At 32.5% G+C, this 18,476-nt stretch overlaps 1 protein-coding gene across 7 annotated transcripts in view; it reads right to left on the bottom strand.

Annotated features, from left to right (window-relative positions):
• Sick (sickie) overlaps window positions 1-18,476 on the bottom strand; it is a 504,036-nt gene that overhangs the window by 333,873 nt on the left and 151,687 nt on the right. The window contains exons 1-3 of one of the 7 annotated variants that reach the window (XM_076804267.1): window positions 13,863-14,086; window positions 13,310-13,430; window positions 5,028-5,181 (exon numbers count right to left, since the gene is read on the bottom strand). The exons of 2 other annotated variants lie outside the window; for them this stretch is intronic. The gene's annotated coding sequence lies outside the window, so the exon portion shown is untranslated. Of the gene's footprint in view, window positions 1-5,027; window positions 5,182-5,506; window positions 5,701-13,309; window positions 13,472-13,862; window positions 14,087-18,476 lie in introns of those variants that run through there. 4 more of the 7 variants (XM_076804263.1, XM_076804272.1, XM_076804274.1 and 1 more) reach the window with 4 other exon arrangements.

Raw genomic sequence — 18,476 nt, 5'->3', positions numbered from 1 at the left:
TTTTTCGGCGGCGAGCATCCCCACGCTTCCGCCACCGACCGGTCACGTGACGTGATGCGCACACCCAATTCGTGTTCCGTCTGCGTCTACGTCTACGTCTATATTCCCCTCAACTTGAGTAAATTCCCCTGATCTGGCGATACTAGAGAAGGTGATAATAACTCTTGTAAATGAGTGTCACAAGATGTGTCCAAAACGCTCGGGAACGTTGTGCGTGGAACACGAGAGTTGATACTTTGGGATTTGGGGTTTGGAGAGGGGATTACCTAATGTATAAGCATATACAATGGACCCACCAAATAGTATCATTTATGCTCTTCGATTGGTCGAGTCATCGCTCTTATACCAGATCGGTGTGTTATGTCTTCTATCTGTAAATATTGTTATAGACTTGGAAAAAGTGGCACGGAAACATTTCAAATGGTTCAGACAACTTTTGGAACTACTGCTATTCAATAATTTTAAAAAACTGCATTTTAGATTTTTGTAATTTCTGAAACTGTGTTTATTCGGTCACGTTTCTTTACCCATGAAAAATAATATGAAAATGTACTTTTGTTAATGTTTTGTATTTATGTTGAATGTAAAATATCGTGTAAATAATACACACCCATAGTAATAAACGAATATACGTATAATTTATAAAAGCGATAATGAAAATTTTCTTTTATATCATCATGGAATTCAAAAACAGGTAATCATTACATTACCCGTTCAAAATCACCGGAAACGTTGAGACTTGTTTCGATGTGTTCATCATTTCTGAAGGTTATGTACTTCTTTTCAACGTGAATAATAGAACCGTAACTTCAGGATAGAGCAATTGTTAACTGTTCGTTAACTTTAATGAAAACATTTTTTGCTTTTATCCATTCTTTTATTTTTTATTTTAAATGTAACAATTAGGTCAACAGTATATGATGAATTCTGAATTGAAAGTTCTTTCTTTCTTCATTATCGAATTGTAAAGTTAAAAAATAAGATATTTTCAACGCTTGTATAGATTTATACAATTAATTTTAATTTAATTTGATTTATTTGCGAAGACATTAATATCATGGACTATAATAGTATATAACATGAAATCATGAATTTATTCTAGTCACTTGTTATTATATTAACTATAATTGAGTGTTTTAATGCTAGTAAAAACACTAGCTTTCTTCCAATTAAATTATTAACTAATAGTTTATGATGAGATTTAATTAAAGAAAGAACATTCTAATGTTAACAGTCTTTATTTCAGCATTCAGATAATTAGAAAAATAAATATCGCCGTGTGGCTATTAGCCAATGAAACTTGACGGATCTACATGGACCGCAAATTCTTAAATATTAAGCCATTGAGTGAACTTATGATCCCATTTCGACTACATTGAATATACCGAGCGGATCACCTAATGTGATTATATATGTACGTAGGATAGTTCTCCAAGTGGATCCTGTTGATAAAACATACATTTTGATTGCCCACATACAAAGGCTGCTATTCATCAATTATCAGATTATCGAATCATAATCATCACAATTATCAAACATCTGTGGCACCGTATCCTATAGATTTTATTACATTAAAGCGATATACTAGTCTGAAGCTTTGATAAAATTGATTTTTAATGTGTTTTCTTAATGTAAATGTCTTTGAAAACTGTATGAAAATTTATGTATACATTTCCATATAACCAATAAAAGAATTGTGTTTTTACAATTAGAAAGTATATGAGATTACATTTTAAATAGTATATAATCGAATAAAAAATAAAATGAAAAATTATTTCAAATCAATTTCAAATAACGAAATAATTTAAAAAAATATATATATATATTTGTCTGTTCAAATAGAATAACACGTAATTATTTAAAATAACATGTAGTCTAATAAGATAACACATTGCCTTGAAGACTGAACTGAACTAAAACTTTGTTGAATTACGAATGAAACTGCTTGTCGCTTTGGAACAATTTCTTGAGAAATTCTTATGTGTAGATCTTTTGTTTTGATAATTTTATGATAATTATTTATTGTGTAACTATTTGTGGATTTAGATGAAATTTGACTCTCACTACCCTTTCTATTTATCATTTCTAAAGAGATGAATATTGAATATAATTTAATTGAATCATTTGCAAAGTACATTTTGATGGTCCGCTTAAGGGTTAAAAAGACTATTAGAAAATTGGCGGTAAGAGTCCACTAATATTTTGCAAATAATTTATTTCGCTAACGCCGAAGTCGGAGACTATAGAGAATTTCAGTTCAATCGACGTATAGTGTTTCTTTGGTCCCAGGCGAATCTCACGCGATATTAAATCCTTGGAACGACGGAAGTGGATTCACTTATGTAAGGTCGTATAAGTGCGACAGGTATGCGAGTCCTTCGACAACGGACGTGAACACGTGGATTACATGGACGAGCTACCCGCGCGAGAGACACGGTTCATGACTGACATTTGCGTACGCACTGCACACTGGCCAGTTATGCAATTCATTTTACGTTCATTTTAAGAGGCAATTCGACGATACTAGATAGCGATCGTGCATTCCGCCAGCAGTTACTCACATCGAATTACGTGGTTTCGGAATTGTCGAACGTGACCGCCAAAGTAAAACCGCTGAGTCGTGATCATTTAGTGAACTGATGGATCTGGCTTCTGTTACTCCACCCATAATTGAATTGATTTTCAACGTTCGCCATTTGCCTGTTGTTTATCACGTCTGGAGTGTAGGTGTCAAATTCATATCAATTTTCCTTTATACTTCATACGTTTCTCAAGGTTAAAATTCGTGGTTTCCCGCTTCTACACAATAAAATACTTGTTTTCTTTTCGTTTGTATTTAAAGATATACAGGGTGAGCCAATCAGAACTACTACCTGAAATAACTCGTAACCTGTTGTTTGCATAAAAAAACGTTATGAACGAATTATGTTGCATTTCGAAAGACTCATTTTACGAATATAAATGGATTTCTGTTAGAGGTTACGAGTTACTTTAGATATCAATTCTTATTCAACTCACCCTGTATATTTCTTCAAGGTGTACAATTCGAAATAAAACACAATTTATTGATTTATTCTATATACAGGGTGTCACATTTAACTCTGCCACCCCTAATAACTTTTTTATTTATGCAGATACCAAAAACATGTGTGCAAAGAAAGTCATCGTATTTGGAAGGGGACATAAGTCTGTGTAGGTGAAGGACATCTCGAGGTCATATTTTTCGAGATCTTACGAACAGTAATGTTTTTTAACTGGAATGACCTACCTTTTGTATTCTAAACCTAATAGTTAACGAGCTATTATCGAACTAATTTTCCATCATACAAAAAGTGGATCATTCTAGTAAAAAAAAAACATTACTGTTTGTATGATCTCGGAAAATATGACCTTGAGATGACCTTCACCTACACAGACTTATGTCCTCCTCTAAATACGATGACTTTCTTTGCAAACATTTCTTTGTATCTGCATAAATAACAAAGTTATTAGAAGTGGCAGAGTTAAATGGAACACCTTGTATAACAAATGAATAATCATTAATAAATGTCCAACATTTAAATTTTTTAATGAAAATTAATGCTAACCCTACAAAATAGTTATTGCAAAAGACGATATGATATAAACTAGTTAATTAACTTTAAATTAACTATACTCCTGCAGTTAGTTATTTTAAATTATAGAAAAGGAAATATATCAATAAAACTTAACTAATACCAACAAATAAAGTAAATCCAAACATACATACGATAATTTCTCGTTGCCAGTCACGTTAGCATTTTCATCGTCGCAACACAGAGATTTAAATTGAAATTAAAGTCTCGACAACGCTAATTACTTCTATCGCCAGTGGAATTAAAATTGAGCTAGCAGCTCAATGAGGCAGACCAGTGCACTTTCATGACAGTCGACTGTTGCACATACGATCATGTCAGATCTGACTAAGGTCGAGACAAAAGCAGAACTTCGTTAAGCATTATCCTCGTATATACGTTGTCATCGTTTACGCTGACTAACGCTGTTACTTGTTACAATAGTATTGATACAATTTTTCGCGTTAATTTTAAAGAAAGAAAGAAAAACTTAAAATTTATGTAATTATGCAGAAATCACTTCTTCCTAATACACAGGCTGGGATTAAAAATAAAAAAAGAATCTCGTCTAAATGAAAACAAAAAATATTATAGGAAGATAACGGGAATAAACATACATATTTACTTGTTTAAAATATTAAATGGCTTATTCGTAAATACAAAAGCTATATGAATGTGAGGTTTTGAAAAGGCAACTTATTTTCACATGACACATTACTATTTGTTAGATATTATCCACACATATAAATACTATATTTATACGTGACGCAGTTTGAAACACTTTAACGGTGGCAGAAATTTAATTTTGAGAGACCCGGGAATCAAACTTCAATTTTTAAATAATATACAAATAACAATATATATATTTTTAAGAATATTTGACAGTATGTTTCATGACAAATGCAATGACTTATACACTAGGCTGATGAATGATTTTCGAGATATTACACGTAAATAGCATTAATTTATGTGCATTTCAACTCTTTGCACTCCGGAATTTTGTAAACACCTGTTAAATGTCGCCTCAGCCCCGACATAGGAGTGCAAAGGATTAATTATTAATTCTCGTTTTGTGTCAAAACGATTCTGTCAAAATGATTAAAAAACAAAAATATTTGAAAAAAGTAGAAAATGTCTGTCTATAAAAATATCTATTTACAATTAAATCCTATAAATGTCCACGTGCTTAATGTAAATATTTAAAGAGTTTCAAATATTATATCATTTGTCGAGAAGAAAGCAATTTGATTTTACGTGAATTCGGTTGTAAAATAATTCCAAACGTCACATTTTAGTTGACTTTAGAAACAATTGACTGTAATAAATTTAATGTTCTATTCTGCGTATGCAAGTAAACTGTATAGTTATACTAAAACTAGTACTTGAATAATCTTAATTGTTTTATATAAAATAAAGTAAAATACAAAGAAATACCTTTTATCGAAAGAAGAATATGAATCCACGTCGAGTTCCATCAACTTTCCGAAAACTGCTACAATTCCGCATCGTGACGATATGTCTGGAGATCAATGTTTATTTCGAACCACTAGTTTCACAGAAACAGTTCTTGAATCACCACAGTCTAATTCTCGAATGACAAGAGGCCCACAATTTATAAACGTCCCGTGCCAAAAACAATTTAACTGAATTTCCGCGCGGTATATTTCCGACGGAGAGAATATCAAATATCGCGATCCACCGATGTAAAATCATGCATTACGATCGAACTGATGAAATTCGAATTTTGAACTCGCGTGCTTCAACGGAGCTACATGCGTTCTCTGTGATTACCAAGACTATGGCGGCCGAATCTCGTTAAGGAGTAGCCATGAAGGGTATTTGTCGTCGTCTTGGCCGTAACCAATTCATTGTCGCTTCACCGAGATTGTAGTGAAAATATCGCTTCCACTTACCATGCCTATTTATAAACCTTCTTAAGGAGATTCTCGGACGTTCCGTATGTTTCTTTCTTTCTCTTCTGTAGCAATAACGTCCCTTCTTTGCTTGTGAATACCAAGACCACAGACGATTCAATGACAGTTACTCGAGGCATGGAGTAAGCCGATCATCCGCAGGATCCGAACGGACTCACGATTAACCGAATGTCCTATCATTTTCAAAGTATCCTTTACTCACACATTACAAAGATCGTACCAAATCTTATGCTTACAAGTGACGCAATAGGATGAGCTATAACGATGTTAGAAATTAAAAATTTACTCAGATTACACGATTATTCTACCTTCTTTTTTTGTGAAGCCTGCGTCATAAAACAAGCTCTTGAAAATCTTCGGAAGGCTAAACTTTCACTTAGGGGACCACAAATTTTGGACTTTCTTTTATATAATTCCGTACATTTTTACGAGAAAATAACAAAAATCCAAGTTTTAATCTTAGGAATTCCCTGGTTCAAAAGTTATACGTGTGTAAAGTTGAGCGCTTTTAAGCGTTTCCGACAAGTAAGGGCGCAGTCATAATGGTATGTACTCAGACATCGTCCGATGATCCGAGAGTAGGTTGCTCAGGGTTAGGGTTCACGTGGGTTCAGGTGATTGTGGTGCCACCTAGTGGTTCCGCTCATTAGACGACGCGTGACGGTGAGTACATACAAACATGGTGGCGCCCATACCTGTGAATAACACTTGAAATCAGCCAATGTTAACCACGCATAATTTTTGAACCAGTGAATTCCTAATGTTAAAACTTGGATTTTTCGCATTTTCTCCGCAAAATCTAAAGGATCATATAATAAAAAGTTCAAAATTTGTGGTCACCTAAGTTAAAGTTTAACCTCTCGAAAAACTATTTATCATCTTCACCGATTCGATGAGCCTAATAGATAACCTCAAACCATATGAAGCTCAGGAACCAATCATTGAATTTATAATTAACCTAAGTCAAAATCTCCACTATCAACAAAAAAGTGGACATGGATCTCCTTCCAGATTGGAATGTGAGAAAAAGTGGATGAAGCTGCCAAAGAAGCGACAAAAAATCCATACCTAAACCTCCCATGCTCACAAAATGACATCAGGAAATATCTTCGCAAGAAGAACACGGAATTCTGGAATAACAAATGGATTCAATCAAGACCTCAGAAAATTTCTGAAATTAGAAACCAAGTTAATCGTACGCGACTAAGAATTGGCTACTGCAAATTAATACACAAACACCAAAGAACAACCCGATATTTCAGTTAAACATCTCCTGATAGAATGTCTTTCCTTACAAGTAGAACAACCTAGGAAGTCTTCAACATAAAATTAATTACGTCATCCGATTTATTACCCACCTAAACTTAAAGGATAAACTATGAATGCATCAGAAAAACGACACTTATGTACAGGGTGTTTCAAAATTATATGTCGCGACCACTGTATCGTGATTCTGCACCTCTGCATAGGTACAGATCAGTTAAACAATATACCGCAAAATTGACCTTGACCTTGATCTTGAATCTCAAGGTCAAAATTGTTTTTTATTGCATAGTATAATACTCATCCTGGAGAACAAAAGTCTCAAAGGAACCATGGGTCTCAAGTCAACCATTCTCTTACAGAACGACTTGAAAGTTTTGTAAACTATATTATTCCATATGTCTACAGGGTGTCTCAAAATGGTAAAAACATGGAGGGGGTGATACTACGCTTTGATTTTGTTAAATGTTATTAGCATACATGAACAATACGATTAATTCGTTAATTTAAGAAAGCAAATGATTTAGTTAAGTAAGGGGGAGTGGTAATTGGTAATAACTTAATTGGTAATTGGTAATATTGGAGTGGCTTTGGTAATAACATTACTTTCTATTTGCATTGTGTGCATTACTCGAAAACGAAACGTCTTTTTGGGACAACCTAATATAGTGGGTAAGACACACCTGTCTTGATCTCCTCGAATTACGTCTAAATTATGCGTTTTATAAAAAGATTATTTCTACAGATGTTACATAGTATCAAGGGAAACATCATACGGCGGACATGACTCCTTTATAAGTGGAAGCGTTTAGAAAATTTAAAGGTCAACTTCGATTTTTTAAGTGAAACCGTGTATTTTTTTATGGACCAGACGATGCAGTCTTTTATTCTCTATAAAAAAGTATTAATCCATGCAGTCAAAAAGTGATTGGTTTACTAAATATTTTAATTTAAATAAGAAAACCTCATTCTATATATTACCGCAACAAAAACGTTTTCATAGTAATATTTGAATTAAAATATTTGCTAGATCTTACTTTGCGTTGATTGATAAACACGAAAATATGCTAAACAGAATCTACAGAAATCAATAAAGTTAAAGTTAAAGTATCTCTTAAATTAATAATTTTTCGGCATACATAGATTAATACTTTTTTATACTGAATGATGAACTGTATCGAACAGCGCATAGAAAAATATTGTTTGTATTTAAAAAAATGAAGGTGACTTTGAAATCCCCGAAACCCCTTCACCTACGAAAGAAAATGTTATTGCCATATTATAGTTCTCGTTGTGCTGAAAAACTTTGGCTAATAAAGTTTCTTCATATTTTCAAAAACAGCGGCGATAATGATGTGGTAATATATACTGGACCATCCTGTACATTCTGGCCTGCTCAACAATGGCTCGCGGAATAGATGTGGCTGCTTCTCCTCTTCGCCTGTTCGGCGAGTCAGTCCCCACCATGTCCACTAAGCTTTTCATTCGGCACGAAGCCTACGACTGCTGCACCGGCAGGTTACTCACCACTACTACGTATTCATGTACATGTACATGCCAAACGAAAAGTCGGAGTGGACATGGTGGGGGGACTGACTCGCCGAACAGGCGAGGAGGAGAAGCATCTACATCTGTTCCGCGAGCCATCATTGAGCAGGCCTGCTGTACATAAATGAATGAATCAATATAGTGAATGAATTCTCATAGAAGTGCTTCTATGTCTATCATAATTGTGAAACAAGAATTCTAAAACGGATCATTTTAATCCCTCTGGTAGTTCTTCTATATCTTCCACATTTTGACATTTCTTCATACGCTGTATACTTTAGTACTAAAAGCTACTATATTATAATTCAAAATAAAAAAAAAGAACTAATAAATAATTCCAACATTACTAAATGTCTTTGTGTTTAATAAACTGCTAAACGTTTAAATTTTACTAAAGTTTCTAACTTTTTACGTTTTAATTTTACTAACTTAAATTTAAATATCAAATCAATCAAAATAAATAACTTCGTGTGCAAGAAACTGAAATGCTTTATTAAACTCTTCAGTTATGAACAGAAGATCTTCATGCAAAATAAAATCTCTATTAATTGCTAGAGGTGGATGCCAAATAGAAATTTCTTTCTTTCTTTAATAGTTTCAATAAGTGCAACATAGTATATTGACATTCTAAAATTCTTTTAATGCCTCATCTGTTTTAAATAATACTCGCCTAATTTTGTTATAAATATATAGAATCTGCATTTCAATTATGAAGAAGTAATATACTAATGAGGTATTAAGTTTTGGCAGAAAAATTAAGCATAATTTAAAATATATAAGCATATGTTCAAAAATTTGGATTAACATTGATGAACAAATAGTTGAATAGAATTATAAGATTAATTGTTTTGCAAACTATTGAGTCCTCCCATAAATTCATTCAGTTATGTTCGGTATACCTTTTTATTTATTGACAAAGTACAGAATTGTGTTCATTCAACTGCATAATTCCCGATTGTAAGTGGCTTCGTTTCAATCATAGTTATGTACACTTAGAGTCATAAATATAAATCTTTAAAATTAAAATATATTTACATTCACAACCGAATAAATTTATACATTGAAAAAATATTCTTCAACACAATCAAACGCAAAACTTCAAATATCTTGAAAAGAAAGATGTATGACTTAGGTCGCTTTCATTATCATGGGCACACATATGTGAGAAACCTTAAACAAATATTTGCTGTTGTACAGGAAAAGTTAACGGTATGTCAATATGTAGAAACACTTTGCTGCAAGAGTTTAAATTCCAATCGCATTAGCAGAGAATTAAAGGATTATTTTTCAAGGAAGTAAACAGTTATCTTTCGTTTTTAAAAATATTCTGTTCGAACTTTTACATGGCGTTTCGTTTCCATTTCTGACCTTGTGTGACCTTGAAGGTTATTATGTCGTATACGAATGAATTCGTTTCGACACACGCTTTCATATGATATAAAAAAATACGTACAATATACCTGTGTTACAATATTAATATCTTTGGATATGTATGGCAATAGTATATTTTTATTCGTGTTTTTAGTGGACCGACATTTAAACATAAGGACCTTACTTAAACCTCGAGGTCCGTACGTTAGTAGCAAGATTTTTCAACTGCAAATTTTAGTCTTTAACTGAATGCGAATCTTATCATAAATTATTTGAACAACGTGTCTCTACCATTCTCTACTTTCATAGGCATATAGAAAATATTAATATTAACAATAATCTACGTTGTCTACCATTATTGTACTGAATAATGATTTAGTTGTACACGTTTTTATTACGTTATTATTACTATTATTTGCGTCTTATTTAATAAGTTTTAGCATAAATGGTGAATTATTTGTAATTTAATTGTGTAAATATAGTGCTTTAAAGTATTTTTAGCTACTCGATGCTTGTTTAAAACACAGAAATGTTTGTTTATATTGAAATTTCTACAAAAATTAATTAATTTCTACTTTTCATAGTTATGTTCTTCCTTCTTTAGTCATATTTAACTAGTTAAATTTATGCGTATAATTCTGTGACAGTGGCTACAGGTATTATGATCTCACAAACGGTATAAGGTTTCACAAAGATAAACAGAAAATATTTTCTCGAAAGGTACAGTGATTTACGAGAAAGGTCGGACGTCACATCTTTGTCGTGGTGTTTATCTTCTGTTCGAACTTCGAAGGAAAGGTTTCCATTTGTCTTTTTCGACCAGTCCAAAGTCTCAGAATTGTAACTCGAACACTGGAGCACCTCTGATACGTGTCATCATTTATATCGAGAAGATTATAAGGACCGAGGTCCATTATTTCTCATTGTACTAGCACCTTCTAGAACGAAGTTCCATTTATCTTCGTACGCCACTAAAAAATTGTCAAGCTCTAGCGTAAAACAAAATGTTGGATAATTACGTGTACAGATTTTGGTTTTACTAAACAATATGTATTATTAATTCACCTTATTATCTTATTAAAAACAAGTTTAGATTACTGATTAGCAATTTGTTTGTATCTTCCCAAAGGTTATTCATATTTTCAATAAATGTAAAGCAGAGCCAAGTCCGGTAGATCGTCAAATTCAAACTTCAATGTCTACAATCAGAATTGGGCACTCAGAAATAACCCATTCATTTTTGTTAAATAAGAAAGAAAATACGATCTGCGATATATGTAAAGTACCAATTAACATAAACCACCTAATAATAGAATGCAAAAAATATGAGAATGAAAGGAAAAATGCTAAGTTGCCTAGATCCTTACCCATTCTGTTAAGTTCTAAGGAGTATATCGCCGGTCTTGCCAAGTATATCAAGGATACAAATATGTACAATATATTGTAAGAAAATGTACCGTGTTGCTAATGACCCTTGATGTTGAAGCAACATTAAACAATTAAATTATATATATATATATATATATAATGACCAGGAGAGAAAAAAGCAATTTAATTAATGTTATATTAAATAATTTAAATAATGATCTGAAGTATTCAGTCGTATTTTCCTTTTAGAAATAATACTTATGGTACAAAATATAGGAAGTTAATAGAAGTTAAAATAGTGGGTGCTGAAATTTTTATTACAATATGTTTGTTATATATAACATATACAATATAATATAATATATATGACCTGTACTTCACGATTATAAAATCAGTTTAGTCTTAAAAGAATAAGGATATTACAATTAAGCCCTCTATAATAGTAATAATAATGATATGTGAATTAACATTACTGAAACGAAAATTTAAAATAATGCAGATAGATTTCCTACACAAATTGTACAAATGGCCCCATTACATTACAAAAATGTCAATTGAAAAGCGAATGATCGACAACTTGATTGACGATCGAAACAGATTGTGACATTTATCTAATCTGTTTGCATAAGCTGTATTTACTAATTGGACTCGGGTATTTGCCAACTTTCTCGATCACTATCTAATTTTGAAGAAATTCTATCCAGCAAAAAGCGATATTTTCTGCTCATTGGAGTAAAATAAAATAAAGGAGTAATTCGCAAATTCAACATCATTCTGACGTCAATATTCATAAAAACAGTTAACATCTTGAAGAAGAACAAATTCAAATATGAACAATTTATTTAACTGTTTCCTCGTTCAACGTTTCCGTATCTTCGTCTTAATTTTTTAATGGAACATTTACAAGTCAACGTGTATATGACATTCTATTATTTTTAGTCATTGTTTTATTCGTACATACATTCAGAAATAGCTCAAAAGAGATACATAATTTCATAATTATTCAAAAATTCCTAATCCAATGACTGTATAACATTATTGTAATATCATTATTTCAACGAATTTCTATTCTATTATTTTTAACTTATTAAATTGACGAAGAAAAGAAAATGTAAATGTATGCACGACCTGTATCTTACAATGAATGCAGACAATTTTTATTTAGACATGACAAAAGCAATTACCATTTCTTCACGATGAGTATACTCATCACACGTTATTAATAAATTAAGTATTTGTTCAAAAATTAGCACCAATTCATGGATTAGCTTAACAAAGAATAAAGAATCCAGCAATCGTTGTAGAATATTACAAATGCTGAGATTTAGTTTTCGAGATAGGAAATTTAGGTTGGTAGCGTTTAATTTATCCTTCCATTTAATCGAAAACTTCCCAGCCTGCAGGACATCCGTATCGCGTGTTCACTGACAACCGGCGCGAAAATATAACCCTGGAAACTGTTGCATCCGCAGGAACAGACCACCTCTCGTCGTACACTACCGATGACAGATACAGACCACAGATAAACACAGACCGTAACTTCCGTATTTGCACTATCGTCGTTTAATAAACATACTACTTTATCGATTTAAGTAGCACATCCTGATCGATCGCCGACATTTACAAACACGACATTTGAATATTCTTCGTAATTTTCATTTCTCACAAGATCAAAGTTATTTAGGAAACGAAACTTAAATGCAGAGTTCAAGTTTTCCTCATTAATCATTACTTTAGATTCTACTAAATAATTGACTACAACAATCCTGATAAACATAATAAGGAAATTTAATTTTTATATGGTAAGGGGCCCAATTACTGTGGCTATATTAATTATACTTATTTTTAAAGCATAATGAATATTAAGAAAGAGATATATAACATATACAGTGTGTCTCAGCTAAAGGAGGCTACCTAAATATCTCTTTTATTTTTTTTATTAATTTTTATTAATTTTTTGTATTATATATATATATAAGTAAAAATAAAGAAGTAAAGTAAAAATTCCATTTTTAAGTTTGAATATGTTTTCAGATTTCCGATTCGAGTTAAAAAGTGTCGATCAATTAAAATTTTACTCATCAACAGTAACACAAGATTAGTTAATAAACAGTAACCACAAAGAATGCACAAAGAATGCACAAAATTTCTAAACATTCGAATTTCCAATTTCCTCGGAGAGAAGAAAAACAACTGAGCGTTCAAAAAACTTTGGATCCATTTCTAACATACCTTCAACTCAATATTTAAACAATATGAACACAATTTAGACTGCTCCACACTTGTTTATACACAAAACTAAGAAATCCCGTTTCGTCTTTAACGAACACAATCCAGGAACCATAACCCATAACTGTTAAAATGAAAATGAAAGAGTTTGTAGAATAAGAATTTTTTTTTCTTCAATAGAAATAATAATCACAAGTAATTCATGAAAATGAATTTCATTTTATTTTTCATTTCCTTCGCATGTTGCGATTAATATTTTAAACTTAAATAATAAACAAGATTCGGTTACTGGATTTTTTCATAATAATTTTTCAAATAATTTGTATGTATGGTCCCTGGCCAATTCCCAAATATCATAATTTTCACTAAATCCTCGTAATCGTCATGCATTTACGACTGTTTTGAGAGAAGAATATTTCACTTTCAACAACCACATTCAATTAGATTGGAATAACGTCTCTGACACGTGATCACCACTTCGGACCAAAACTGAATTCGAGGCTCTTACTCAGGATCCAAGGATTTTACTTCAACAAGAACTTTACGCATTTCTTACAGCGATTATCAGATCCAAACCCAAGTTGACGATCTCACTGCTCAAACGGTGCACGAAGGAGGTAAGAACGGCAATGCGTAACGTAATCAGAAAATTTCGGAAGGATAACAATCGAATTTTCGCGGTGGTGTTTATCGCGCGCACTCGCGTTTGCCAGGAGGATTCGAGCGGATCCAGCGGCGATCGACACAGCATCCACACTACTGGATCACTCGTGAGACACTAACCGACGTGAGACAGAGAACGCAGACACGAGGTAGAGGTAAACTACACCGCAATTGGTCGGGTTGGGAGGTGTAGAGGAGTGTGTCAGCAGGGTGTAGAGAAAGAAAGAGACGCCGGATAAAAGTGGTCTGGTGGGGAAGCAGGAACAACCAGGTAGTGGGAGTCGAGTAGTAGCTGGTTGCGCATGAGACCCTTCAGACCAGGTATCCACGTGGACAGCGCTCGTGGTGTAGTGTCAGTTCACGGCAAGATCAACTAGTTACCAGAAAAACAACAACCGAAACCGACGCACAGCGCACAATGGTCCAAATGCCCGTTCTAGGAAAAAAATAAGGTCAAGTAATAATAATAATGTAATAATAACGAATTTAGTAACCGTATAAGAGTAGAAATCAATACACGTGAAAACTGCGCACCTCATCATGGCGAAATCGTACATTTATTTTCGTTATAAGCATATTAGCAGAAATAGATGTTTACAATATTTAAATTGTTTAAATAATGCGTTTTACAGTCATTTTCAGAAATATTTTAAATGCCATTTTTTATGCTTCTGAGAAACTTTTATGGTACTAAATATAAACTATACAGGGTAAGGCATTTGCAACAGGCCACCTTAATAACTTTGTTGTTATTGGTAATAGAAAAAATGGTGTCAGACGAAACTTGCTTGATTTCGAGGGTGGCATAATCTCGCGTTAATAATTGTTCTGTAGAGGGACGCGTGGAGGACATATGAGGGTCAACTCAGAGTAAAATATTTTCCATTGCAGTTAACCGTCAATAATATCGAATGACCTTGAGTCGTAGGTTACTGTATGCATCTTAAAATGCCCTATTAGACAGCACATAGAAAAATATACCATTCCGTTAAAAAAAAATAGCGGAGTTGACCTTCACACGTTTTCTACGCGTCCACTTATAGAAAAACTGTTAACATGAGATTAGGCTACCCTCGAAACCAAGCAAGTTTCGTTTGGAATAGTTTTTTCTATCACCAATAGCAACCGAGTTATTCAGGCCTGTTTTAAATGCCTCACCCTATGTGCTAAAAAATTTGTATATTTTTCCCGCCTACAGAACTCGTAATTTACTATAATTGCATAAAATAATATTCGATATTCTTTATATTAGACTAGAATAGAAATGTTGTAAGCTTTTTGGTATGGCTAGGTATATCGACATTTTTTCACTGCTCAGATGAATTCTTGCAACTGTAACCGTGGGACAATTTGTATGTTTTAGGAAATAAATTCGTAATAAGTAAAAGAGAGTTGTTTAACAAGTTGAGGGAAGAGGGTCAGATATCTGTAAATGCATTTGTTTGAATAAATAATTTACGAAATAAGTACAATAAAATTTAGCTATTTCATTGATTTTAATTGAAAAAGTATCGAGATAAGACAAATTAGTTCTTTTAAATTTCAAAAAGAGTGACACATTTTATATATATAATATACTATATTATTTATACTTATTTTTAAAGCATAATGAATATTTAAAAGAAAGAGATATATGAGATATATGATATACTGATTTTAATGAAAAAAATTTAATATCTTCTTTTTAATATTCATTTTGCTGAACCAATAAAACCGATTGAATGAAATTCGTAATAAAGATTTTTATTTCTCCTTTCTGTTTTTCAATAATTACACTTTTTAAAATTGTTCACAGCGATAAAAATGATCACAAACTATAGATATTGTGTGAATTAAGGTTGAAAGTGTGATAAAATGAAAATATCCAACACTGTGTTTGTTATAGCAAATTTCTTCGCGGAATGTTTTAAACTTTGTAATTGTATACAGGTAGTATGGTGTTTGAAGGATACGAAGAGATGATGGAGTTTTCTTTCCGGTCGATACGTAATTGCAGTGTTGGACGAGTCCCCGTTTCTAAGAGATTCTTTAACTTAATGCTGTTTTTTACAGGAACAAAAAGCATACCTACCACCATTTTGCGGGATGCTGCAGAGAGCAATTTTCAGGATACAGAAGTCCAAGTAAATTGGATCAAAATTCATGAGGCAGAAATAGTCAATGTATCTTGTAACTTAGCTTTCAGTCGGAAATCAAGTTTACAAAACGTGTGAAAATAATAATATTGGAAGATAGTTTCCCTTACTTTTTGTTATGTATATTTTATTTTTTACTTTCACCATATCACTCTAGAGAAAGTTATTAATTCAAGAATAAAGAACAATTTTAGTTATTAATTCAAGAATAAAGAACAATTTAAAATAATAAAATACTTCTACCAAATATCAATTTATTATTTTTAAAATAAAACATAAATTTTAGTAATTTTAACGTTGTACTGATTCTCGTTCCATATTTTTTCTTTAATCAACTATTATTTTATAGAAATTACTTACGTATGTCATAAGTGTACGTCCTTCGAACCCAAATTTTGCAAGTGAATATTTACTTATATCATATAGGAACCGATTTATATATTGTGTGAGTAGCTTCTTATAAATTATATTTTCACAATATTTAGAATATACTATCATATATACACAATTTAATAATATATATTCAACCCTATATAGTTTTTATAGTATATTTTATATACCTAAAGATCATTACGAACTTCACAAATGTATTTTATCACTGGACAGCAGATTTGTACGCAAAATAAAAATTGTCTACAAGAATTGCAAGACACGCAAGAAGCTACATAGACATTTTAGATTCGATTCGCAAATTTTTGTCATAAATATATAAAATCCGCAATCTGCTTATCACTGTACGCTTTATCACGAGACAAGAATGTACTAAAGCTAAATATTACTGCTTTTTATGACTTCGATAACATTACAACAAAAGTACATTAAGAAAATGTATTTACATAAAGTAAAACATACATGCATGCGATATCGATAAAAGTTGTTAAACCGGTAAAAATTATGACGAGTTTCAATATCTCGTGGAATAGTGATTTGCAAACAACCATGTGACAGCGAATAAGAGTCTTGAAACGAACGTAGCATCAGGAATGGTCTCCTCTTACTGGACAATAATTAGTGAAAAGAACGAGGAATTGAATTATACCCGAGAAAGAAGAGGAGGAGAACCGTTTAGAAATTGCATATTGTACGGGCGTGTTGCCTCCTTTTCCAACAAAATTTTTCTCATTCCCACGTTTCTCCGTACCGATCGACTGCTGGTCTATCATCAATACCTCAGCTATTAGAGTTCTGATTGCTGCTACAATCACTTTTTGTGAAATCTAATGAAAGTAGAAGTGCGTATAACTGTATTTTGGGAAATTACTGTTAGACGTTCGAATTAAAATCAATGCCTGTTTCCATGTGAATATTATTAATATATTGGATGATTGCATGACTGCATGCCCGATTTTCACAGACCTCGATACCTTCTTTGGACAAAAAGCCACGCAGCTTTCGTTGGCTGACTGCAGGAGTTCAAGCCTCGTTTGAAAATGATACAAACGCATAGAAATGAAGCACATATTCACGAAAACAGTTTTATTAATTAATCATATAGTTACCACCGTTTTTTAGAACTGTCTCCCTACGTTTTATAACCTTTTTCGTGGAAACTGTTTTTCTTCGAAGGTCTTGAGGTCTTTGAAAATGGGACCGGAACTTTTGCAATTATCCAACACAAAAAAGGAATCAATCAGCTTGCAAATGGCTAGAAGACAATTATAGAAAATGGTGGTGACTATATAATTGACATTTTTTTATTCAATAGCGTTCTATTGATCACGAGGACCAATTTTGTGAAAGTTTTGTGAAACTATGAATCGCAACTCAACCATTCTTTTAAAAAATGGTTTTCAATTTTTTACAATTGTTGCAATTTCTTTGTTCATAATATTCATTCATTTTATAGTTAGGGAAATAACAGTACGCTTTTGATAATGTCCCACCTAACGAATCATCTTATTGCTGATATCCGGCAAATGTTGTCTTGCGAAATGTTTCGTTTTAAACGATACACGACCACACACAGCTGATTGTTTTTCATCCGATTTCATACAATTTAACGATGTAATTGTAGTAGGTACTTAATGTGATTATAAGTAGACTTAAGAGCATAAAAAGTGCTAATAGAATTAGATACAAGTCAAGAATATAATGTGACACAAACTGAGTGATTATTTCTTACTTCCTGAACTCAAGGTACATTGTAAACCCAGGTATTTCTCACAAAGCTTGAAATAGAAGACTTTTTACGGAAGTAGCTTACCGGGAAACCACCTCCAAGTTCCCGCCTGTTCTCTTAGGTCCCTCTTACAACCTACTGTGTAAATATCCCACCTATATCTGGGACACCTGTGGCGAGCATTTTCGTCGGTACAACGAGATCGAATACTTCTTGCTCGCTCATAGACTTTCAGGGTTCAAAGGGCCACACA

The sequence above is a fragment of the Halictus rubicundus genome, chromosome 2, assembly GCF_050948215.1.
Source record: "Halictus rubicundus isolate RS-2024b chromosome 2, iyHalRubi1_principal, whole genome shotgun sequence".
Taxonomy (NCBI): Eukaryota; Metazoa; Arthropoda; class Insecta; order Hymenoptera; family Halictidae; genus Halictus; species Halictus rubicundus.
The sequence above is the reverse complement of the archived record's forward strand: the minus strand, read 5'-3'. Positions and strand labels throughout refer to the sequence as shown.